This window comes from Salvelinus alpinus, chromosome 26 (genome assembly GCF_045679555.1).
Source record: "Salvelinus alpinus chromosome 26, SLU_Salpinus.1, whole genome shotgun sequence".
In the NCBI taxonomy this organism is placed as follows: Eukaryota; Metazoa; Chordata; class Actinopteri; order Salmoniformes; family Salmonidae; genus Salvelinus; species Salvelinus alpinus.
Window position 1 is genome coordinate 15,044,292 of NC_092111.1, and position 26,795 is coordinate 15,071,086.

The 26,795-nt window shown below is 41.2% G+C and overlaps 1 long non-coding RNA gene across 1 annotated transcript in view; it reads right to left on the bottom strand.

The window, feature by feature from the left end:
• Window positions 1-790: 790 nt before the first annotated feature.
• Window positions 791-26,795, bottom strand: part of LOC139554804 (uncharacterized) — a 139,305-nt gene continuing 113,300 nt past the window's right edge. Inside the window, exons 5-6 of the long non-coding RNA XR_011670896.1 lie at window positions 1,699-1,792; window positions 791-912 (exon numbers count right to left, since the gene is read on the bottom strand). This is a non-coding gene — a long non-coding RNA (uncharacterized lncRNA). The remainder of the gene's footprint in view (window positions 913-1,698; window positions 1,793-26,795) is intronic.

Sequence of the window (26,795 nt, forward strand, 5' to 3'; positions counted from 1 at the left end):
GAAAAACTCCCTAGAAAGGCCAAAACCTAGGAAGAAACCTAGAGAGGAACCAGGCTATGAGGGGTGGCCAGTCCTCTTCTGGCTGTGCTGGGTGGAGATTATAACAGAACTATGCCAAGATGTTCAAAATGTTCATAAGTGACAAGCATGGTCAAATAATAATCATGAATAATTTTCAGTTGGCTTTTCATAGCCGATCATCAAGAGTTGAAAATAGCAGGTCCGGGACAGGTGGCGGTTCCATAACCGCAGGCAGAACAGCTGAAACTGGAATAGCAGCAAGGCCAGGTGGACTGGGGACAGCAAGGAGCCATCACGCCCGGCAGCCCCGACGCACGGTCCCAGGGCTCAGGTCCTCCGAGAGAGAGAAAGAGAGAGAGAAGGAGAGAATTAGAGAGAGCCAAGATTTTCAAAATGTTCATAAATGACAAGCATGGTCAAATAATAATCAGGAATAAATGTCAGTTGGCTTTTCATAGCCGATCATTAAGAATTGAAAACAGCAGGTCTGGGACAGGTAGGGGTTCCATAACCGCAGGAAGAACAGTTGAAACTGGAATAGCAGCAGGGCCAGGTGGACTGGGGACAGCAAGGAGTCATCATGCCCGGTTGTCCTGACGTATGGTCCTAGGGCTCCGGTCCTCCGAGAGAGAGAAAGAAAGAGAGAAGGAGAGAATTAGAGAGAGCCAAGATTTTCAAAATGTTCATAAATGACAAGCATGGTCAAATAATAATCAGGAATAAAAGTCAGTTGGCTTTTCATAGCCGATCATTAAGAGTTGAACAGGTAGGGGTTCCATAACAGCAGGCAGAACAGTTGAAACTGGAACAGCAGCAAGGCCAGGTGGACTGGGGACAGCAAGGAGTCATCATGCCCGGTTTGCCGTGACGTATGGTCCTAGGGCTCAGGTTCTCCGAGAGAGAGAAAGAAAGAGAGAACGAGAGAATTAGAGAGAGCATACTTAAATTCACACAGGACACTGGATAAGATATGAGAAGTACTCCAGGTATAACCAACTGACCCTAGCCCCCCGACACATAAACTACTGCAGCATAAATACTGGAGGCTGAGACAGGAGGGGTCAGGAGACACTGTGGCCCCACTGTGGCCCCACCCCATCTGTGGCCCCACATGCATGCACACACAGTTCAGGACAAAGAAGTGGAAAAGTTGACGTGGCCCCATCATGTTTAGTTTCTTTCAAACATGTTTGAGGGATTAATGACATTGAAGGATTTGGAGGGAATTATACCAGACTTGTCCAAAACTGTTGGGGACTGGTGAACTGTGGAGGTAAGGCCACCAGCTTTGTTGCTCAGCAAGGGGGAGTGAGGTGGGGCATAAGAGTTTTTGTCATTTCATGTTTTAAATTGAGTTACTACCATCCTATGCAGTACATCTCTAACGCCAATGATATGAACATTGCATCCTTTCAACTCACTCGCCTAGAATATGACCGAAGAATTGTTAGCGTGAACTTTTCTTCAAATCAACACAGAAACAGGCTCTTCCTTTGGGGTGCAGTTTGTAGAGTTGAATGACACGTTTCTTACAGGCTTTTTCTCTCCAAGCTGTAAGTCCCTATACAGAAAGCCACACTCATAGCATTGACTTGCCAAATTAGTATTTGTCACAACCCTTTATGTGTCCATATTGAAGGCACTTTATTAGGTCCTTGGTTTAGCTTATTCTCATACCTCTGCTACTTCTCTGTCAGTGTGTTGGCATTAGCGATATCTATGGAATCCATCTTCTCTAAAGCCACTGTAGCGTTGGCAGCCTGTGTGGCAGCTGTAAGAAACACACAGTTACTGTTACTTACAAAGAGCAGGGCTAGGATTATTTTCTGTTTTACTTCCAGTCACCTTCTGAAATAAACTCAAGCTAAGTTCAGCAATTGACAAACCCTCGTAGAAAGTTTGGGGAAATATCCAATTCAGGAATTGAGTTTCAGTTAATTTCCTGACTTATTTAGATTGACCCTAACCCTGATTGTAACACTACTCATAAAGGGACAGCAATGAGCATTATGTTGTAAAAATGAACCCTCCTTCAGCCTCTTTTCTTTCATAGTTCTGTGCCAGTCAGCTATACTACCCCATCCTTTTATTTAGACTGCCCCATGCCTCTCTCCAAAGACCTTTTAATGCCACCCACAAAGAAGTACCTCACGCAGCTAATGCTGACTTTAATGAAGCAGGCTACAGATCCGAGTAATTTATCAAGGGCAATTAAGTTACTGAGAAGGGGCAGAAATGCACATTTTTACAATTTTTTTCAAGAAAAAACAACAGTCGTCGGCCAAACTTCTGGTAGATGGGCTGTTTTGTTGTGTTTCTCCCCACAAGCCGGAAATCGAGGCTGTTTCAGTACAAAGCTACATTAACCTTTACAGTTCCTGGTTGGTGAATTGTTTGATTTTAATATTCATTGGAAGTTCTGTATGTGTTGGGTTAAATGGAAATTGTATTGGATGTAAAAGTCAAATGTGGGTTATTTTTAGGATCTTAGACTAAAAGAGCATGTCACTGGAGGAACTTATTCAAGAACAATCTAATGTAATCTTTGACAAAAATAAAGCAACCTGGATGGAATATGGAGACATTTTTTACAAATTGTTCCTGAATCTCCAACGCTACCAAAAATAATTTGCAGAAACTCGGTACTAAAGACGGAGTCATCCATGATTCTCCTAATTATATTTTTAAAGAGAAAGCTAAATATTATTATTAGCTTGTTTTAACTACTCATATAGAAATGGTAGTCTTTCAGGTACTCAGCAGGAAGATTTCACTATTGTTAAAACAACATGCAAATATAAAGATCCAGTCCATCTAAAAAACTGGAGGACACTTCAATGTTGTGATGAAAATACTAGCGAAATGCATAGCACTCAGAATTAAAAAGGTTTTAACAGATATTGTTCATCCTGATCAGACAGTTTTTTTTTACATGGACGATACATTGGAGATAATATACTAGAAATAATAAAACAACATGAAATATCTAAGGAGCTAGGTCTGGTATTCATAGCGGATTTTGAAAAGGCCTTTGATAAAGTGAGACTGGATTTTATATATAAATGCCAGGATTTTTTTCATTTAGGTGAGTCTCTTCTTCAATGGGTGAAAGTAATGTACTGTATAACAACCCCAGGTGTAAAATAGTAAATAGCGACTACTTCTCAGAGAGTTCTGACTGTCAAGAGGAGTTAAACAAGTGTGTCCGATGTCACCATATATATTTGTTATGGCCATCGAAATGCTAGCTTTTAAAATGAGATCAAATAACAACTTTAGATGATTAGAAATCCAAGGCTTAAAAACAAAGATGTTCATGTATGCCGATGACTCAAGTATTATATTATGTCCGCAAGCTAGATCTGTGCAATGTCTCTTTGAACATCGAGATAACTTTTCTAGACTCTCTGGACTAAAACCTAATTATGATAAGTGTACCATATTACGTATTGGATCTTCAAAAAAACGAAATGTTTACATTACCCTGCAGTTTACCTATAAAATGGGAAGACGGTGAAGTAGACATACTTGATATTCATATCACAAAACATAAATGAGCTCTCCACAATGAATTTGAATAGAAAACTAGTAAAAATAGACAAGATCCTGTAACCATGGAGAGGTAAATACTTGTCTGTTTATGGAAAAATTGCCCTGATTAACTCCTTAGTCATATCTCAGTTTACTCAATTACTTATGGTGCTGCCTACTCCTGATGATTCATTTTTCAAATCATATGAGCAAAACATATTTCACTTTATCTGGGACGATCAACCAGACAAGATAAAGCGTGCCAATCTATATAATGAATATGAATTGGGTGGGTTGAGATTGTTAAATATAAAAGCACTAAACCTCTCTCTAAAAGCTTCACTTATACAAAAGTTTTACTTGAACCCAAAATGGTTCTCAAGTAGATTACTAAGAAAAGCTCCTCCACTGCTTACAAATGGCCTTTTTGCCTTTGTGCAGATTGTTGGAAGATCTGGAGAGACCTGGTCAGTCAATTACTAATATACTTATACTCTTAGTAAAACTATTTAACTTCAACTCGCAATCTGTGGATTCAATTCGAATTGAATTGTTTGTTTGTTAAACATGACAGCATAGTTGAAAGATATATGGCGCTGAGAAATCCGAAGAGTTTGTCCCACAGAGACAGGTGGGATAGGCTTAAGGAAACTGAGGGTTTGGATGTGGAACTGGAGATAAGTGGGAGTGGAGTTGCTGGGCAGGGGATAGAATGACAGTCAAAGGTAAAAGTAAAAAATACATTGCAAATAAACAAAAATGAAGTATGCTTGAATGACACTGAGGGGCAACGCCGTTACATCCAATGCTGGTGTGCCTGAGGCTGATGCCACGCAGGTGCTTGTACATGTGCTAATACACACACACACGCATCAGTTGGCCATGCTGTTCGGATTTTTGTTGTCCTTGATGACTTTTGATTTTGCATTTTTGTTTTCTGTTGTCTGTTGTTTTCCTTCGTTTTTCTCTTTTTTTCTCTTTTGTTCATTGTGTTGGTTGTTGGTGTATTGGGGAACGGTGGCTTGATCGGGTTGGGTAATAGAGGGAGAGGTTGTTTAATTTTTTTCGGGAGGGGGAGGGACTGTGGGTGGGGGCTTGGATGGTTGAGGGGCTATATATACAGTATATATGCCAGTCTCCAGACCTGAACCCAATAGAAAATCTTTGGAGGGAGCTGAAAGTCCGTATTGCCCAGTGACAGACCCAAAACCTGAAGGATCTGGAGAAGGTCTGTATGGAGGAGTGGGCCAAAATCCCTGCTGCAGTGTGTGCAAACCTGGTCAAGAACTACAGGAAACGTATGATCTCTGTAATTGCAAACAAAGGTTTCTGTACCAAATATTAAGTTCTGCTTTTCTGATGTATCAAATACTTATGTCATGCAATAAAATGCAAATGAATTACTTAAAAATCATACAATGTGATTTTCTGGATTTTTGTTTTAGATTCCGTCTCTCACAGTTGAAGTGTACCTATGATAAAAATTACAGACCTCTACATGCTTTGTAAGTAGGAAAAATGGCAAAATCAGCAGTGTATCAAATACTTGTTCTCCCCACTGTATATATATATATATATATATATATATATATATATATATATATATATATATATATATATACACAGTACCAGTCAAAAGTTTTAGAACACCATTTCTACATTGTAGACTAATAGTGAAGACATCAAAACTATGAAATAAAACATATGGAATCATGCAGTAACCAACAATGTGTTAAACAAATCAAAATATATTTGAGATTCTTCAAAGTAGCCACCCTTTGCCTTAATGGTAGCTTGCCACACTCTTAGCATTCTCTCAACCAGCTTTCCAGGTAGTCACCTGGAATGCATTTCAATTAACAGATGTGCCTTGTTTAAAGTTAATTTGTGGAATTTCTTTCCTTCTTAATGCTTTTGAACCAAGTAGTTAGGGGTGGAATACAGAAAATAGCCCTATTTGGTAAAATACCAAGTCCATATTATGGCAAGAACAGCTCAAATAAGCAAAGAGAAACAACAGTCCAGCAGTACTTTAAGACATGAATGTCAGTCAATACGGAACATTTCAAGTGCAGTCGCAAAAACCATCAAGCGCTATGATGAAACTGGCTCTCACGAGGACCGCCACAGGAAAGGAAGAGCCAGAGTTACCTCTGCTGCAGAGGATAAGTTCATTAGAGTTACCAGACTCAGATATTGCAGCCCAAATAAATGCTTCACAGAGTTCAAGTAACAAACACATCTCAACATCAACTGTTCAGAGGAGACTGCGTGAATCAGGCCTTCATGGTCAAATTGCTGTAAAGAAACCACTACTAAAGAACACCAACAAGAAGAAGAGACATGGTTGGGCCAAGAAACATGGTTCGTTCTGACCGCCGTATCTTTGTGAAACGCGGAGGAGGTGAACAGATGATCTCTGCATGTGTGGTTCCCACCGTGAAGTGTGGAGGAGGAGGTGTGATGGTGTGGCGGTGCTTTGCTGGTTACACTGTCTGTGATTTATTTAGAATTCAAGGCACACTTAACCAGCATGGCTACCACAATATTCTACAGTGATACACCATCCCATCTGGTTTGCGCTTAGTGGGACTATCATTGTTTTTCAACAGGACAATGACCCAACACTCCTCCAGGCTGTATAAAGGCTATTTGACCAAGGAGAATGATGGGATGCAGATGACCTGGCCTACACAATCACCTGACCTCAACACATTTGAGATGGTTTGGGATGAGTTGGACTGCAGAGTGAAGGAAGATCAGCCAACAAGTGCTGAGCATATGTGGGAACTCCTTAAAGACTGTTGGAAAAGCATTCCAGGTGAAGCTGGTTGAGAGAATGCCAAGCGTTTGCAAAGATTCCTTCAAGGCAAAGGGTGGCTACTTTGAAGAATCTAAAATATAAAGTATACTGTGATTTGTTTAACACTTTTTTGGTTACTACATGATTCCATATGTGATATTGTCCTGAAGCCACTCCTGCTTTGTCTTGGCTGTGTGCTTAGGGTCATTGTCCTGTTGGAAGGTGAACTTTTGTCGCAGTCTGAGCTCTTGAGCGCTCTGGAGCAGGTTTTCATCTAGGTTCTTTCTGTACTTTGCTCTGTTCATCTTTTCCTCGATCCTGACTAGTCTCCCTGTCCCTTTCGCTGAAAAATATCCCCACAGCCTGATGCTGCCAACACCATGCTTCACCGTTGGGATGGTGCCAGGTTTCCTTCAGACGTGATGCTTGGCATTCAGGCCAAAGAGTTCAATATTGGTTTCATCAGTCCAGAGAATCTTGTTTCTCATGGTCTGAGAGTCTTTAGGTGCCTTTTGGTAAACTCCAAGCGGGCTATCATGTGCCTTTTACTGAGGAGTTGCTCCGTCTGGCCACTTTACCATAAAGCCTGATTGGTGGGATGCTGCAGAGTGGTTGTCCATCTGGAAGGTTCTCCCATCTCCACAGAGGAACTCTAGAGTTCTGTCAGGGTGACCATCGGGTTCTTGTTCACCTCCCTGACGAAGGCCCTTCTCCCTCGATTGATCGCGCGGCCAACTCAAGGAAAAGTCTTGGTGGTTCAAAACTTCTTCCATTCTTGGGGACATTCAGTGCTGCAGACATTTTTTGGTACCCTTCCCTAGGTCTGTGCCTCGACACAATCCTGTCTCGGAGCTCTACGGACAATTCCTTCGACCTCATGGCTTGGTTTTTGCTCTGACATGCACTGTCAACTGTGGGACCTTATATAGACAGGTGTGTGCCTTTCTAATCATCATGCCTAATCAATTGAATTTACCACAGGTGGACTCCAGTCAAGTTGTAGAAAAATCTCAAGGATGATCAATGGAAACAGCATGCACCTGAGCAAAGGGTCTGAATACGTATGTAAATAAGGTATTTCAGTTTTTTTTATATATATACATTTGCAAACATTTCTAAAAACCTGTTTTAGTTTTGTCATTATGGTGTATTGTGTGTAGATTGACGAGGGGGAAACAAAACAATTGAATAAGGCTGTAACGTAATAAATAGTGGAGAAAGTTATGGGGTCTGAATACTTTCCGAATGCACCGTATGTGTTAGTGTTTTCTTTTTACCCATTGTTGGTTGTTGTCTCTGACTAATTTTGGTTCAATATGACTGGTGCTGTAGCAGAGTTAGAGTAACCTTGCCGTTGAGGCAATATGATACACTGACAATGTAGAAAAGGATAGTGACATTTTCTGGTAACAGGTTTTGGAACGTGTGTGTCAATCTTTGAAAACACTACTAAACATAATTGCGTTTGAATGTTAATTTGTCTGTATGAGGAAAGTATTATGTATAGTACAATATAATACAAAGTGTTACATTTTTATCTGAAAACAGTTAAAACAGTATTCTGTCTAATCGATTTTAGAATAAGGCTGTAACGTAACAAACTGTGGAAAAAGTGAAGGGGTCTGTCTGAATACTATGTACTTTGAAACAAAAGTATATACTGTACCTCACACACAAGAAGAAAAACGATTTGCTCTAGAAAAGCTCTTTACAGAGTATGTGTTTACAAATGTTGCAGCCTGAGGGCCTCCTGAGTGGCACAGAGGTTTAAGGCACTGCATCACAGTGCTTGAGGCGTCACTACAGACCCGGGTTTGATCCCGAGCTGTCGGTACCAGGATACCCATGCGGCGGCACACAATAGGCCCAGCATTGTCCGGGTTAGGGGAGGGTGAAGTGTGTCAAGAGGCAGTGCGGCTTTGCAGGGCCGTGTTTCGAAGGACACATTGCTCTCGACCTTCGGCTCTCCCGAGTCCGTACGGGAGTTGCAGCGACGGGACTAGACTGTAACTACCTAACTACTAACTGGGTATAAAATGAAATGTGTTGCGGCCAAGAGTTGAGCTCGACCAATTCATTAACATATTTTAAAACTGTGGACCTCCTCAGCCACCATACTCTAACATCAATGTTCGGTAATTCGGGTGAGGGTTATTACAGGAAGTTGCCTGGACCGTGCCTTCTGGTGGCAATACAGCTCATTGTAGGGCCTTCCCAAACAATAATTAATCACTCATCACCGTAGTATATCTCAAAGCGAAAATTGGCTAGTAAATGCTATACTCATAATGCTACTTATAGAAATACAGTACAGATAAAAAGAAGAGTGCCTTTTCTCTGGTTCACATGTTTCTAGGGTGGAAATCTTGGAAGTCGGAGCCAATGTTGTTATACCTTATTTGTGAGGTGAGCAGAATGGAGAGAGTTTGTTGGTACTGGCAATAAAAAGCATTCAGTGTCAATGTGTTTAGATACTGAATGAAATGACACAGAACCCCACTGTAGTTTCCTATGTGTTCAAGTTGATCTACTCTAAGTTCAAGACCCGTATTGACAAAGAGTCTCAGAGACACAGGATCAGTTATGTGTTTCAAATAATAAGATAATCATTAATCGTAAAATTGTATGGACAGGTAGATACTAGATCGGCACTCCTTCTCTGAGACTGTGAATCCGGCAAAGAACTGGCTCTCCTGAGTAGGTGCCCAGATACTACCCCAGCTAGAGTGTAGGGGAAGTGGTGTAGGCTAGTTTATAGCTAATCATCCCTGTGACGGCCTGCACTCGCCCCTGGCCCAGATCAATAACCTGACTGGTTGAGGAGTTGGAGGTCCTAAACGTGGCTGTCACTCACACAGCTGTGGGGGTAGTGTATTTGTCAAGTGTCATAGCCTCATATTCTGTTGTAAGAAATGGAAAGATCGATGAAGGTCTGGACCTCATACGCATCACTGCTGTACCATGTGGGTATTATATTGACCATTTAGATAAATGGTAACACTTTCTAGGTTTCAGTATGAGTAGTACCTGGGTATAATGCCATATACACGCATTTACAGTATATAGGCTATGTTTCTAGTGTTCCAAATGTGGTTTGATAACATAATGAAAAGAACAATTATTGTTAGCTGGCTAGTAGACAATTCAATTGTGATTCATACTGATCATATTACATCAACACTGACCGAATGAACGTGACTGTTTACATTTACAAGCCGTATAACGAACTGTTTACTACTCATACATGATTTACTACGGCTAGGTTTAATGTGTGTTGTCTCATAAAACTGCACATGCAATAAATGTAACAGTGTATTTAAAATCACTTCTCCAACATCAACACAACCATGTCACAGCTTTATCTGTTGGAAGGTATGTGAGCCTTTGGATTTAAGACTTCATGGTATGTCCAGACAGACAGACACCTGAGATAAAGAGGCTGAATATCTCAAAATCTATTAGCAGCTTAGATCTCAAACTAAGTTACAACTTAAAAGTTGAAGGAAATACTGTGTCAATATAAGAGCAACAAAGAAGGACATCACATAAAGTAATATTAAATAGTGAGCAAAATAAGCATATTTATTGTCACCAATGAGAGTTTCAATCAAAATGAACAATTAAATAAAGTTAATACATAGAATCCCAACAATTCTCAATGTCCAACAAAATAAGGAAAACCAAAACCCAATCAGAGTTCCGTTCAAGATCAAAAAGTAAATTCCAATTGAAAAAACATGTGCAATCCCCTTCAAGATGCTAATATACTCTAAAAGTGCCAACAGGAGAACATTTTGACCCCAAAAAACACAATTGACCATGATTCCTGTGTTAATATGGAAGAATTATTTAGTATACTAGTGGTGCGCAGTTAAACAGAAATGTTGACTCAATAGTGCACTTTGTGATAAAAGTACCACATTTGGCACAGAGGTAGACGTGCACTCCCCTACGTATTTATTTGGACAGTGAAGCTGAAACTTTTTTAATTTGGCTCTATACTCCAGCATTTTTTATTTGAGATACAATATTTGATATGAAGCGACAGTACAGAATTTACCATTTTATTTGAGGGTATTTTTATACATTTCTGTTTTACCATTTAGAAATGAAAGCACTTTATGTATGTAGTCCCCCCATTTGAAGGTGTCATAAGTATTTGGGCAAATTAACGTACTGTATGCGTGTATTAAAGTAGTCAAAAGTTTTGTATTCGGGCCCATATTCCTAGCACACAATGACTACATCAAGCTTGTGACTCTACAAACTTATTGGATGCATTTGCAGTTTGCTTTGGTTGTGTTTTTGATTATGTTGTGCCCATCATAAAAAATTCTATGTTCTACTTAAAGTTGGAACTTTATGGGATCCCATAAACTTCCACTCATTGCGCTAACGTTAGTTAGAAATGGCTCGCGAAACTACATTGAACTTATTTCAAACTGCACAGAGACATAAACATGGTATCCATGAGTTCACCTGTCTCTGGGTAAGTAGTAAAAGGGATAATTAACTAAATATGTATCGCTAGGGATGAGCCCCAGAAGTTGCTATGGCGGCCATCTTTGCCAATGCAAACAATGCAATCAAATCAAGTAGAGACACTGCATAACAGTACGGACATGATAAGATACATAGAACAGGTTAAACCTTGCAAGGGTGCTATAACTTTAAACCAGTCAAATACATGTGCCTAGCACCTCACACTTGTAGCAGTGTCACAGATTATCACTACCCTATGAAGCCAAATTAATATTCTATTCTTGTGACATTTGTCCATATACAAAAGCCCAGATTTAAGTTGTCCAAATGCTCCATATGGACACTGTAGTATTGGCCTAGACCGCAGTCAATTTCCTACAGTCTGGTATGCACAATTCCTTCTCAAGCAAGATATAATAATATCACAACTTCACTCCATTTATGTTAGACATGTCACAGAGGTGCTATCCAACCTTCCTCACATTGAAAAATAGCCCAAAAGGAGAATTGTCATCGCTATTTTATCATTTTTAGAAACCTGAAGCCATCAGCAATACTCCAGAATAATTCATATCTATTTTTTTCTCCTAATCATCATTTCAATTTCGTATTATTTGGGAGTTGTGACTCTGTACGCGGGGAAGTCTGGGCCCTTTCATCCCAGGTGGAGGTGCCAGTGTGCGTCTGCCTGTCAGTCAATCGGGCGCCTATGAACTTTCAAAGGAAAAGGAGCCTGGACGGCCATCAGAAATAATTTATTTCGCGCTAGGACGTCCAAGAAGCGCTATTCTGACAGCACACAATCATATGCGGGTTAATACGGTATCTGTCTTGTTCATCTTTTCTTTATTAGAACTAACTTTGGTGACGTTTAAACAGTTTTATTATTGAACTGAAAACTTTTCTAACATTACTCTTGAGGGAAGATGGAAATGAGCTGGGCTTTAACACAGATAAAGTGATTTAAGTAAAGTGCTTTCTGGTATTTTCTACATTCCGATGTCTCTATTCATGCACGGAATGTAGGTAATTTGACCAGTGTTTTGTCTGCCAATTGAAAGAGAAATTCAACAGCAACTTGTCTGCCCCTGCAAGAGAAAAAACACAACCCTAAACTACAGTAACAAACTTCAAAAACACTACTACTCTTCATCTTTGTCCCAGAGCTTTACAGACAACTTATTTTAGGAGAAATAGACATTCTACCATTTCTATTCTCCACATCAGTGGTGGTAGCAAGGAGCCCTTCTACACAGTGATAAGGCTCTCTCTCTGGGGGATTGGAGTGGTGGAGTTTTGTAGTGTCTGTGACAGGAACTGGCCATGTATAAGTGCCCTGCGCTGGGTTGTAATTATGTCTGCTGGGCAGCCCAACATGGGCAATTGATTAATAGGAGGACTGATCCAGACCCTGCACACACACTCCATGACTGTGGTATGGCTGGGCTTGACTTGACAACACAGAGACCTGCCAAAGTACAATCAAAGGTTCTTTATTACAGGTTTGGCTTTTACAACAATGGCTTAAAATTATTGGTTGTTTCCTATGTTACCATACTAAATATAAAACTTACATTGAGGTCAGCTGACAAGAGAATGTATTCACACAAGGCCGAGGGAACACTAGGGAGGTATTGCACAAAAACGACGGGAAGTAAGTGCCCGAAACAATTAGTCGTGCTGTTTGTCACGGAGCCCAAGGAAAAAAAACTAATTGGAGCAGCTAATCAGTCTAAACAGAATTTACAATCCCAGATTCAACCAAGAAATTAGCCCGTTAGCTAAACAGCAGAAGTTACTCTTAACAAAACACAGCAAGGCTGTTAGAAAACCCCCAGTCAACATTACCATACTAAAGCAGTTCAGTCCAAAGAAATGGGGGAATTCTGTTCCATCTACTACAATCAGTGGGAGCGTTCTTGCGAGTCCGGTCCAGAGGCTCTTGTTTCGTGTTCGGGATGAGGGTAGGCTGGTTGCGTGAGGGAGTCGAGTCGGTGTCCCCCGAAAGCAACTGGCGGGGAAACACAAGAAGCACAATGAGGGGGTATACTGATCACAATGTGGAAACTCACACACTGGAAATAAGCACTTTCCTTTAGCTAGTGCTATTGCGCGAGTTCCCCTCGGTAGTCTGGCTTGGTGATGTCTGGCTCTGCCAGCTGTCCCTCATCCTATGCCAGGGCTAATCAGTGGTGGAGTCACAGTCACACCTTAGAAATGTAGAGTGAAAGCGTTGTAGAGTTGTCTTTTTCCCACAGAGTAGGCGAACGGCAGCGAGGGGCAGTAGTCTAGGAGCAGGAGTAGGTCATACCATAGGTAAGTGTCCATTCTCTTTTTCTATAGTTTTGGGGGGGTGATAGGGAATTTAACAGCTGTCTCTTAGTCAATTTACACTGTGCAAGCAACAAATAGTTCATGCAAGTCCATTTCACACGTGAGACTGTCAGAAGTTAGGTGAATGCAATCATGGTCAATAACACACTTGAGTGAAAGGCACTTGTAAATAGGGGATGATGGCAAAATAAAAAGACATGCTGCTAATATAAATATGAAGGCAGAATGGCAGTCTAGTCTAGCAAGAGAGTCAGTGTCACTTGTGACACACACTCACACACAAATACAGTAAGGGGCTGAAGATAGACTGAATCTCCCCTCTCATATGGAGGCAGATGACATGGGACAGAAAAATAGACAAAATCAAGTCAAATGTTATTTGTCACATGCGCCAAATACAACTTTACAGTGAAACGCTTACTTACAAGCCCATAACTTCTTATGGCTGGAGGCAGTATTGAGTAGCTTGGACGAATAAGGTGCCCAGAGTAAACTGCCTGCTACTCAAGCCCAGAAGCTAAGATATGCTTATTATTAGTAGATTTGGATAGAAAACACTGAAGTTTCTAAAACTGTTTGAATGATGTCTGTGAATATAACAGAACTCATATGGCAGGCAAAAACCTGAGAAAAAATCCAACCAGGAAGTGGGAAATCTGCGGTTTGTAGGTTTGCCTATCCAATATACAGTGTCTATGGGGTCATATTGCACTTCCTAAGGCTTCCACTAGATGGCAACAGTCTTTAGAACCTTGTTTGATGCTTCTACTGGGAAGGATGAGGGAATGAGAGCTGATTGAGTCAGGGGCCTGCCAGAGTGCCACGAGCTCACTCAGGCGCGCCCCCGTGAGAGGTAGCTGCGTTCCTTTTCGTTTCTAAAGACAAAGGAATTCTCCGGTTGAAACATTATTGAAGATTTATGTTAAAAACATCCTAAAGATTGATTCTATACATCGCTTGACATGTTTCTATGAACTGTAATGGAATTATTTGACTTTTCGTCTGGCCTGCGCATCATGAATTTGGATTTTTTTTTACTAAACGCGCGAACAAAAAGGAGGTATTTGGACATAAATTATGGACTTTATCGAACAAAACAAACATTTATTGTGGAACTGGGGTTCCTGGGAGTGCATTCTGATGAAGATCATCAAAGGTAAGTGAATATTTATAATGCTATTTCTGACTTTTGTTGACTCCACAACATGGCGAGTACCTGTATGGCTTGTTTTTGTGTCTGAGCGCCGTACTCAGATTATTGCATGGTGTGCTTTTTCCGTAAAGTTTAAAAGTTCCATGTAAAGCATTTGTATCTTTTATCAATGTTTATTACGAGTATTTCTGTAAATTAATGTGGCTCTCTAGAAAATCACCGGATGTTTTGGAGGCAAAACATTACTGAACATAACGCGCCAATGTAAACTAAGATTTTTAGATATAAATATCAACTTTATCGATCAAAACATACATGTATTGTGTAACATGAAGTCCTATGAGTGTCATCTGATGAAGATCACCAAAGGTTAGTGATTCATTTTATCTCTATTTCTGCTTTTTGTGACTCCTCTCTTTGGCTGGAAAAATGGCTGTGTTTTTCTGTGACTAGGTACTGACCTAACATAATCAGATGGTGTGCTTTCGTCGTAAAGCCTTTTTGAAATCGGACACTGTGGTGGGATTAACAACAAGTTTATCTTTAAAATGGTGTAAAATATTTGTATTTTTGAGGAATTTTAATTATGAGATTTCTGTTGTTTTGAATTTGGCGTCCTGAAGTTAACCAACAACGCAGTTTTAAGAAAAATAAGTGTTAAGTAAAAAATAGATAGAAAAAAAGTTACAAACAATTTAACAGCAGCAGTAAAATAATAATAACGATGAGATATACAGGGGGTACCGGTACAGAGTCAATGTGCGGGGGCACCGGTTAGTCGAGGTAAATTAAGTAAATGAAGTAATAATTACTTGTAGGTAGAGTTAAAGTGACTATGCATATATAATGAACAGAGAGTAGTAGCAGTGTAAAAGGAGGGGGGGGGGGGGGGTAAAGCAAATAGTCTGGGTAGCCCTTTGATTAGCTGTTCAGGAGTCTTATGGCTTGGGGGAAGCAACTGTTAAGATGCATTTTGGACCTAGACTTGGTGCTCCGGTACCACTTGCCATGTGGTAGCAGAGAGAACAGTCTATGACTAGGTTGACTGGTACAATTTTTAGGGCCTTCCTCTGTCACCGTCTGGTATAGAGGTCCTGGATGGCAGGAAGCTTGGCCCCAGTGATGTACTGGGTCGTACGGACTACCCTTTGTAGCACCTTGCAATTGAAGACCAAGCAGTTGCCTTACCAGGCAGTGAGGCAATCGCTCAGGATGCTCTCGATGCTGCAGCTGTAGAACCTTTTGTGGATCTGAGGACCCATGCCAGATCTTTTCAGTCTCCTGAGGGGGAATAGGCTTTGTCGTGCCCTCTTCACGACTGTCTTATTGTGTGTGGATCATGATAGTTTGTTGATGATGTGGACACCAAGGAACTTGAAGCTCTCAACCTGCTCCACTACAGCTCCGTCAATGAGAATGGGGACATGCTTGGTCCTCCTTTAACTGTAGTCCACATTCATCTCCTTTGTCTTGATCACATTGAGGGAGAGGTTGTTGTCCTGGCACCACACCACTCATTGCTTTTGGTGATCAGGCCTACCACTGTTGTGTCATCTGCAAACTTGATGATGGTGTTTGAGTCGTGCCTGGCCATGCAGTCATAAGTGAACATGGAGTACAGGACAGGTACTGAGCACACACCCCTGAGGGCCTCCTCTGTTAAGGATCAGCGTGGCAGATGTGTTGTTACCTACCCTTACCACCTGGGGGCGGCCCATCAGGAAGTCCAGGATCCAGTTGCAGAGGGAGGTGTTTAGTCCGATGTTCCTTAACTTAGTGATGAGCTTTGAGGGCACTATGGTGTTGAACGCTGAGCTGTAGTCAATGAATAGCATTCTCACATACAGTTGAAGTCGGGAAGTTTACATACACCTTAGCCAAATACATTTAAACTCAGTTTTTCACAATTCCTGACATTTAATCCTCGTAAAAATGCCCTGTCTTAGGTCAGTTAGGATCACCACTTTATTTTAAAAATGTGAAATGTCAGAATGATAGTAGAGAGAATTATTTATTTCATATTTTCTCTCTTTCATCACATTCCCAGTGGGTCAGAAGTTTACATACACTCAATTAGCATTTGGTAGCATTGCCATTAAATTGTTTAACATGGGTCAAACGTTTCGGGTAGCCTTCCACAAACTTCCCACAATAAGTTGGGTGAATTTTGGCCCATTCCTCCTGACAGAGTTGGGTCCTAACTCCTAACTGAGTCAGGTTTGTGGGCCTCCTTGCTCGCACACGCTTTTTCAGTTCTGCCCACACATTTTCTATGGGATTGAGGTCAGGGCTTTGTGATGGCTACTCCAATACCTTGACTTTGTTGTCCTTAAGCCATTTTGGCACAACTTTGTAAGTATGCTTGAGGTCATTGTCCATTTGGAAGACCCATTTGCGACCAAGCTTTAACTTCCTGACTGATGTCTTGAGATGTTGCTTCAATATATCCACATAATTTTCCTGCCTCATCATGCCATCTATTTTGTGAAGTACATCAGCAAAGCACCCCCACAACATGATGCTGCCATCCCCGTGTTTCACGGTTTGGATGGTGTTCTTCGGCTTGCAAGCCTCCCCCTTTTTCCTCCAAACATAAGGATGGTCATTATGGCCAAACAGTTCTATTTTTGTTTCATCAGACCAGAGGACATTTATCCAAAAAGTACAATCTTTGTCCCCATGTGCAGTTGCAAACTTTAGACTGTCTTGTTTATGGTGGTTTTGGAGCAGTGGCTTCTTCCTTCCTGAGCGGCCTTTCACTTTATGTCAATATAGGACTCGTTTTACTGTGAATATAGATACTTTTGTACCTGTTTCCTCCAGCACAGCTCTAGTTAAACAATTGTTTATACAGATGAACGTGGTACCTTCAGGCGTTTGTAAATTGCTCCCAAGGATGAAGAAGATAAGTGGTCTACATTTTTTTCTTGGCTGATTTCTTTTGATTTTCACATGATGTCATGAGAAGAGGTACTGAGGTTGAAGGTAGGCCTTGAAATTCATCCACAGGTACACCTCCAATTGACTCAAATGATGTCAATTAGCCTATCAGAAGCTTCTAAAGCCATGACATAATTGTCTGTCATTTTCCAAGCTGTTTAAAAGCACAGTCAACCTCTGACCCAGTGGAATTGTGATACAGTGAAATAATCTGTCTGTAAGCAATTGTTGCTTACAGACAGATTACAGATTACAAAATTACTTGTGTCATGCACAAAGTAGATGTCCTAAACGACTTGCCAAAACTATAGTTTGTTAACAAGAAATTTGTGGAGTGGTTGAAAAACAAGTTTTAATGACTCCAACCTAAGTGTATCTAAACATCCTCCTTTTGTCCAGGTGGGAAAGGGCAGTGTTGAGTGCAGTAGAGATGGCATCATCTGTGGATCTGTTGTGGCGGTATGCAAATTGGAGTGGGTTTAGGGTTTTTGGGATAATGGTGTTGATGTGAGCCATGACCAGCCTTTCAAAGCACTTCATGGCTACAGATGTGAGTGCTATGGACCAGTAGTCATTTAGGCAGGTTACCTTAGTGTTCTTTGGCACAGGGACGATGGTGGTCTGCTTGAAACATGTTGATATTACAGACTCAGTCAGGGACAGGTTGAAAATGTCAGTGAAGACACTTGCCAGTTGGTCAGCGCATGCTCGGAGTACACATCCTGCTAATCCATCTGCCTTGCGGCCTTGTGAATGTTGACCTGTTTAAAGGTCTTACTCACATCGGCTACGGATAGCGTTATCACACTGTAGTCCGGAACAGCTGATGCTCTCATGCATGTTTCAGTGTTACTTACTTCGAAGCGAGCATAGAAGTAATTTAGCTCGTATGGTAGGCTCGTGTCACTGGGCAGCTCGTGGCTGTGCTTCCCTTTCTAGTCTGTAATAGTTTGCAAGCCCTGCCACATCCGATGAGCATCGACGTCATTGATGCACTTATTGATGAAGCCAGTGACTGATGTGGTGTACTCCTCAATGCCATCAGAAGAATCCCGGAACATAGTCCAGTCTGTGCTAGCAAAACAGTCCTGTAGCTTATCATCTGCTTCATCTGACCAGTTTTCTATTAGCTGAGTCACTGGTGCTTCCTGCTTTCATTTTTGCTTGTAAGAACATCAGGAGGATAGAATTTTGGTCACATTTACCAAAGGGAGGGCGAGGGAGAGTTTTGTACGCTCTGTGTGGAGTCTAGAGTTTTTTTCTGTCTGGCTGCACATTTAACATGCTGGTAGAAATGAGGTAAAACAGCTTTAAGTTTCCCTGCATTAAAGTCCCCGGCCACCAGGAGTGCCGCCTCTGGATGAGCGTTTTCCTGTTTTCTTATGGCCGTATACAGATCATTGAGTGCAGTCTTGGTGCCAGCATCGGTTTGTGGTGGTAAATAGACAGCTTTGAAGAATATAGATGAAAACTCTCTTGGCAAATAGTGTGGTCTACAACTTATCATGAGATACTCTACCTCAGGCGAGCAAAACCTCAAGACTTCCTTAGAGTTCATGCACCAGCTGTTGTTTACAAATATACATAGACCGCCACCCCTTATCTTACCAGAGGCTGCTGTTCTATCCTGCCGAAAAAGCGTAAAACCCGCCAGCTGTATGTTATTCATGTCATCGTTCAGCCACAAGTCAGTGAAACATAAGATATTACAGTTTTTAAATGTCCCATTGATAGGATATAAGTGATCGTATTTCGTAATTTTTTTTATATATTGATTTGTACGTTGGCTAATAGGACCGATGGTAAAGGGAGATTACCCACTCGCTGTCGGATCCTTACAAGGCACCTAGACATTCGTCCCTGTTATCTCCGTCTCTTTCTCCTGCGAATGACGGGGATGAGGGCCTTGTCGGGCGTCTGAGGTAAATAATTCCCATCCGACTCATTAACCTCTACAGGATTGGTCCCCCCCCAAGCGGTACGGTTGAGCTAACGTGTGCTAATGTGATTAGCATGAGGTTGTAAGTAATAACAACATTTTCCAGGACATAGACATATCTGATATGGGCAGAAAGCTTACATTCTTGTTAATCTAGCTGCACTGTCCAATTTACAGTAGCTATTCCAGTGAAATAATATCATGCTATTGTTTGAGGAGAGTGCACAGTTATGAACTTGAAAATGTATCAATAAACCAATTTGGCACATTTGGGCAGACTTGATATAACATTTTGAACAGAAATGCAATGGTTCATTGGATCAGTCTAAAACGTTGAACATACGTTTTGCCATCTAGTGGCCAAAATCTAAATTGCGCCTAAACTGGAATAATATATTGTGGCCTTTCTCTTGCATTTCAAAGATGATAAAGAAAAAACACATGTTTTTTTCTTTGTATTATCTTTTACCAGACCTAATGCTTTATATTTTCCTACAGTAATTTCACATTTCCACAAACATCAAAGTGTTTGCTTTCAAATGGTATCAAGAATATGCATATCCTTGCTTCAGGTCCTGAGCTACAGGCAGCTAGATTTGCGTATGTAATTTTAGGCGGAAATTGAAATAAAAGGGTCAGATCCTTAAGAGGAAAGTATTCCTCCAGTACGGGGTTAGTAATCGCTGTCCTGATATCTAGAACTTTTTTTTCGGTCATAAGACACGGTGGCAGAAACATTATGTACAAAATAAGTTACAAATAACATGAAAAAACACAATAGCATCGTAAAATCGGGATCGTAAAATGGCAGCCTCCCCTCCGGTGCCATTAGCCTATAACAATTACTCCCCCTTATCACCTTGCCAGGGACAATAAAGCTTCTATAGCCACCATTGCACATGTAAATGAAGGCAAACATATTTTTACTTTTGCAACAACACCACAGTTATCACTGGACTTTTGTAAGCTGTCAGCACCTTCCTGATGGGTGGGTGCTGGTGGAAGGCCTGTTGCTAAGGCGCTAGGCTAGGAGAGTCATGATAACAGTTATACAATAGCAGAGTGAACAGAAAGTAGCCAGAGGAAAGAGAGAAGCTCGCAATAGCAGTCACTTGGCTGACATAAGAACCATGAAAGCTTTGGCTAGACTAGATGCACATACGCATGATAACACATACACACAAATACACACACACACCATATAAACAGGTGGCCCCCAAAGTCTCCTTAAACTTTGTACAGTACATAGTAATAGGACTGGGACATGGGAACCATTACTTTGGCAAATTAATCCTGTGGAAGAAACAGTACTTAACGCAACACCTCTCCAAGAGGCCATAGGGTGAAATAAACTCGGGGCATAACATTTGTTTAAAAATACCGTCACAAGAAGCTGGGTAACTTTTTCTCATTCTGCCAGGCAGCACAACGGTTCTGATGCAAGTTAAATCTCTCTCCGACATGGATGTTATTATGATAATCTATCTAATTAGGGAGAGAAGGGACATTTTAAAAACAGAGGGTTGGGAGGAAGGGAAAGGAACCTAAACTTATGGAACTTATCCCCCCCACTCATCCACGCACGCACGCACGCACGCACGCACGCACGCACGCACGCACGCACGCACACAATACAAAAACAAGTCCTAAGGGAGAGTTGAGGAAGAACGAAAGTCCTCGGAGAATGTCAGCACACAAATGTCTCAGATATGGAAATGCCATAATTGTCATCCTCATAAAACATGTATAAAACCGTATTTAAGAGTCAGCCTGCATCAGTATCTAAGTGCGTGATGCACAAATGTATTTATAAAGCCCTTCTTACATCAGCTGATATCTCAAAGTGCTGTACAGAAACCCAGCCTAAAACCCCAAACAGCAAGCAATGCAGGTGTAGAAGCACGGTGGCTAGGAAAAACTCCCTGGAAAGGCCAAAACCTAGAGAGGAACCAGGCTATGAGGGGTGGCCAGTCCTCTTCTGGCTGTGCCAGGTGGAGATTATAACAGAACATGGCCAAGATGTTCAAATGTTCATAAATGACCAGCATGGTCAAATAATAATAATCACAGTAGTTGTCAAGGGTGCAGCAAGTCAGCACCTCAGGAGTAAATGTCAGTTGGCTTTTCATAGCCGATCATTCAGAGTAACTCTACCGCTCCTGCGGTCTCTAGAGAGTTGAAAACAGCAGGTCTGGGACAGGTAGCACGACCGGTGAACAGGTCATGTTCATAACAAACATAACATAACAAACATAACAAACTCACAGGGCATTCATAACAGGAGATCCGACTCAAAGTTTCCCTTTTCAACAGTTTTTAGTTCCCGTAGTAGTACCTTCTTTCTTCACCACAAATTACGAACTCTTATGGTGAAGCCGTTCCCACCTCCCCCGAAATAATTAAAACAACTGTAGTAGTGCTAGTAGTAGTAGCATCTTCTCCAAAATGCTAACATAAGGTACAGCGTTTTTCATGAGCTAAATACTGCATGCACCATTTTCTAATATAAACAACGTACACAGTATACAGGCAGGAAACTGCCCTAGGCCTACATTGTTAGTAATCTATAATTCATGGCAATGTATTCCAGTAAAAAAACAGCTAAACAAAATGTACAACAAAATAGAAAACAAAACAGAGGCGTAGATGTGACGTCTATACAAAGGCATACACAGAACGTAATATAAAACACAGACCCAGGCTAGACCTAGTAGGCGATGTGCAAAAGTGGAGTGGTTTGTTGAAAGGACTGTTTGTAGAACTGAATTGTTCTACAAGTCTGTTCACTTTAATATGATAATATTGAACACAAAATCATTGTATTCTGATGAATATACAGCATCCCTTTTCGCTCTAAATAAAATATTTCTCGTTTTGCGGGTTCTGCCGTCCGTCTGGTATATTGGCATAATGCATGACCGTGTCTCCGAAGGAAGTCGGCTGGTTAACAAATGACACCCTATTTGTGAAATCAAAACAATATTATTCCACCTGGGTTGATTTAATTGCTGTGATGGACTTTTAAATGAGATTAAAATGAATGCAAGCAGATTAACGGGTACGCTGGTCATGTGACCAGAGGCTGTCTGGATCCCATCTTAGATTTCCCTGTATGCATCAGGAACTTGACAGTAGACTACCAGCTGAGCTCTGCCACACAATGCCCTGGGCAACTCAAATGTTAATTGGGCTGCTAATAAGCTATCTCATTTGCCACAACCTGTAAATATCACTTAGCGTCAACAACAAAAGCGCTAGTGACCACCAAGTCTTACATCCACTGGTGCCCAATTTCTCCTGTGCATTAGCAGGTCTATTTTGAAAACATAACCAGTTAGGGCTGATTGACACTCCTTTTTGACTTGTGTGCTATGACAATGTAAACATATCATTCACTCATATTCTTGAATGCAGTTAATAATAAACAATGTTCTGAATTGTAATTTGGCTTGAATTAATACACACACACACACACACATATATATATATCTCAGGGAATATGAAAACAGAGATGTGGGGGGGGGGGTGTTTAGTTCTCCCAATTGCAATTAATGGCACTTCTTTGTGCAAAAGATTGCACACACAATCAGCATTGTCCATGTCATTAGCACAATAGAAAGGTGACATCTCAGTGTTTGGTGCTGTAGAAGGGTAGAGTGGTTGAAACTTGGGTCACTCAGAGGCCAAGAGCATATATGGCAGTATTTAAGTGCAGTACTACTTCAACACTGGTGGCAATAATGGCATACCAGAATGTAGAATTATTGTTTATCAATCTGAACTGGCAAGGCTCATACTCAGCGATCTGGTAGTGCACTTGTAATTGTACAAAAGTAGAGCTCAATTGTGCAGCAAAATAAAAATATTAACTGGCAACCCGAAAGACATTATTTTGACATTATTTTAACATTAATGCACTGAAATGACCTGTCAATGGCTACAACTTGTCATCTTCCAAAGACAACACAGGCTGCTTATTTCTGTGATGTACATTAAGACGTTGAAACGCCTCCTGGATTCCATGAATACATCTCATTGGCATAACATTTCCATTGGATTTGTATGCTGAATTTTAGATGACCACCGGAGCACCAGAAACCCCTCGTTACATCAAATTCAATCAATCACTCATCATGCGAATAGCCGTATTGTGTCTGCTTGCACGCTGTGGCGGTTTCATGTTGATTATGGAGATTGCCGTTAAATCGCCAGAACAATGCAAAGTCCTTTGCGCATGGTCGTTCCTGAGCATGTCACTGCTTCATTACTATTGACAAGCTGCATTATTTAACGTACTTAAGTGTCTTCATCTCTCTGGGATTGGCAAGTGCCAAATGCACGGTTACTTACTGGTAGGCCATGCATGGAATCACAACAGATAAATCAATCATACGTCCATGTCTCAAAATGAGGTTCAGCCCTTCTTCAACATTGAATACTGCAGGATTACTAAATAACTAGGCCAAAAGCTAAAATATATAAGACATATTCCCTAAAAATACCAAATTGAATGCTGAAAAACGACAAGATTATACCATTGATATCACTGACTTTAGCGTGGAGAATTCTTTGTATAATGTGCCAACTAGTCCAGCCCCACTACACATTATATCGCAGATACATGTGATTCTGTTCTGGAATACTGCGATAAAATGTCACTTCTCCAATAGGTGTGTGTAAACATAGACTGACGATAACATTTCAAAAAGTGCTGATAGATATGATTGGGAACAAGTGCGACCATAAAAGACGTCCCCTGTCAGCTTGAAGCCGGTACACCTTGCTGTGCACTCACTCAGGCACTGAAGACTAACCATTCTTTTATCACCGGGGCTAAAGCACTATACAGTCACACAAGAGGGATTCTCGGAGGGGAAAAGAAGTGCTACAGTGGCCACAAAGTTTTTCAATTTCACCGCCAATTTCCTGGGTAATTACTGGCGCTTTCTGATGGGCTTTTTATGACAGTGACCCCCCCTGCTGCGACCCTCTCTCCAGGCTGAGCTCCAGGAGGATGGGAGGACTGCCGGATCCCACCGCTGCCACCAATTCCCACCTCCCTAAGTGAACCTTGTCTTTTCCATCAACCCCTGTGGCGCCTCCCCAAAGGAATGAAGGGCGATCAATGAGCCGGTAGTCTCTCTGCGCTGCATCAGCGGCTAGTTGGACAGGCATCTAACCTGGAGGACAGACGCTTGATTTGTCCAGACAGAGGTTGTGTTCTGATGGGGAAGGTGTGCATCTGTTGGGTTTACATCAGGGAAGTAGAGAGGAGAAAGTAGATGGGAGAGTAGGAAGGTCAGTGGTTCTAATGACAACTAAATGAAAATATGGGATGTGATAGGTATTCCGTGCCTAAGGTCAATATCCCAATACTATTGAGAGACAGAGAGACTTCTTCCTCTTCTCTTCGTCTCCTCTCCTTTGTGATCATTACAGCCCAGAGTTATTCCTGACCACATGACCTGACCAGAAAAATTTACAGACTTTGCTGATAAAATGAGTGGATGGGTTTCAACACTATCCCTTTCCACCACTACATCCTTTCATATCAGTGGTCAGGATGGGAAGGAGACGAGAATAGGAAACTATTCAGGCCTACTGGCGGGCACGGTCTAGATGACATTCTGTCTGAAGAGGTCACCCAGGAAGCAAATCTCCCGAGAGATTGACAGGCGGCAAACAGATGAGCCCACGGACTGAGGTTCACAGATCATTAAAAGCGATCTATCAAGGCTTTCAGGATGACTAATTCCCCCGAATCAAATGTTTCCGTGTAAATATGTCAAATGGGAATGAAATTAGCACTGTGGTTTATTGACTGTGATAAAATCGGAAAAGCACCACTGAACATAATTACATACTTGTCAGAGCCATAAAAATTAGCTTTATTATCAATGGAATGGTTTTGTACAACTTCATTTTCAGTTCGATGTCTTCCAGATGGGGCCCGCTTTCTGCACTTGAGCAGTTTTTATGCAGATCCGGGGTGTTTTTTTCTTTCTCCTCCCTCGTCCTCGTCCCCCCCCCCCCCACACTCCTCCATTCCCATGCATCTGGCTGCTTGATGACGGGAGAAAAGGGGGAGGAAGGGGGAGAAGGAGTGGTGTCTGGGGATGAGCTGAGGGCTACATTAGCTACTGTCAGGCGGGAGAGGTTTTACTGAACCCATGATAACAGTAGCCCCATAGTGACCCTAAAGAGCCGCAAACTCAAAACCCGGTAAGTCTGAAAGACGTAAACGGTAAGAGCGGGTAAAGTGACTCTGTCCTAAAATGGACAGAAAACCGGAGAGGGCCTTGTTGTCACATACTGTGAATCGCAGCTACAGAGAGTATTTACAAACACATGCAAAATCAATCTCTCAGACATGCACACATGCAGTACAGTACCCTCATGCACACACAGTAGAGAGAAGGCAATAAATAGTAGTGTATACAATGAGGTTTAACATTCTGTGTGATACTGTATGCGTGAAGTGATACTGCATAATCTACATTACTGTGTAATCTAAGCAACATGGTGTCTAACAGATTACTATTATAACACACACAATGTAATAGTGTAAAGAATCTATTTATTGTAGTTCCATGCTATAGTCTTCTATTTATTTGAGCATTGCGGTACAATATGAAGGAATGGTATTGTAATTAGGCCTACAATAGCTGGTTGTAAGTATCTAGCGGGTGTCTTTGACTCATTGTCATTGCCTGCCGCACGCGCTTACAGCTGCCTCGCTGAAGCATGCATGGCATGTCATCCAGCTGCACTAACAGTTTTACCGCCATCATTTATTTACGTTTTAATTACTATTTGTCGCCATTGTCCCGCACTCCCCGTACTCCGTCATCATACCAATTATCACATCATCTTGATTTCCACTCATATCACATTTAGATCAAGTCGATAATGCATCCACCCGCTCTCACTAAATTATTAAGATAACAACTTGAACTAGAAGGGAACTGATTTATATTTAAAACAGACACCTATGCTTAATGGCAGCCTTCACTTATTGCTCAGGGAAAGTCGACTTGATACGCAGAGACCGTCTCTCTCTCTCTACACCCACTCATATTATGTCTCTCTCTCTTTACACCCACTCATATTATATATATCTCTCTCTACACCCACTCATATTATGTCTCTCTCTCTTTACACCCACTCATATTATATATCTCTCTCTCTACACCCACTCATATTATGTCTCTCTCTCTTTACACCCACTCATATTATATATATCTCTCTCTCTTTATACCCAATCATATTATATATCTCTCTCTTTACACCCATTCATATTATATATATCTCTCTTTACACCCACTCATATAATATAATATCTCTCTCTCTTTATACCCACTCATATTATATCTCTCTCTTTACACCCACTCATATAATATCTATCTCTCTTTACACCCACTCATATAATATCTCTCTCTTTACACCCACTCATATTATATCTCTCTCTTTACACCCACTCATATAATATCTATCTCTCTTTACACCCACTCATATAATATCTCTCTCTTTACACCCACTCATATTATATCTCTCTCTTTACACCCACTCATATAATATATTTATCTCTTTAC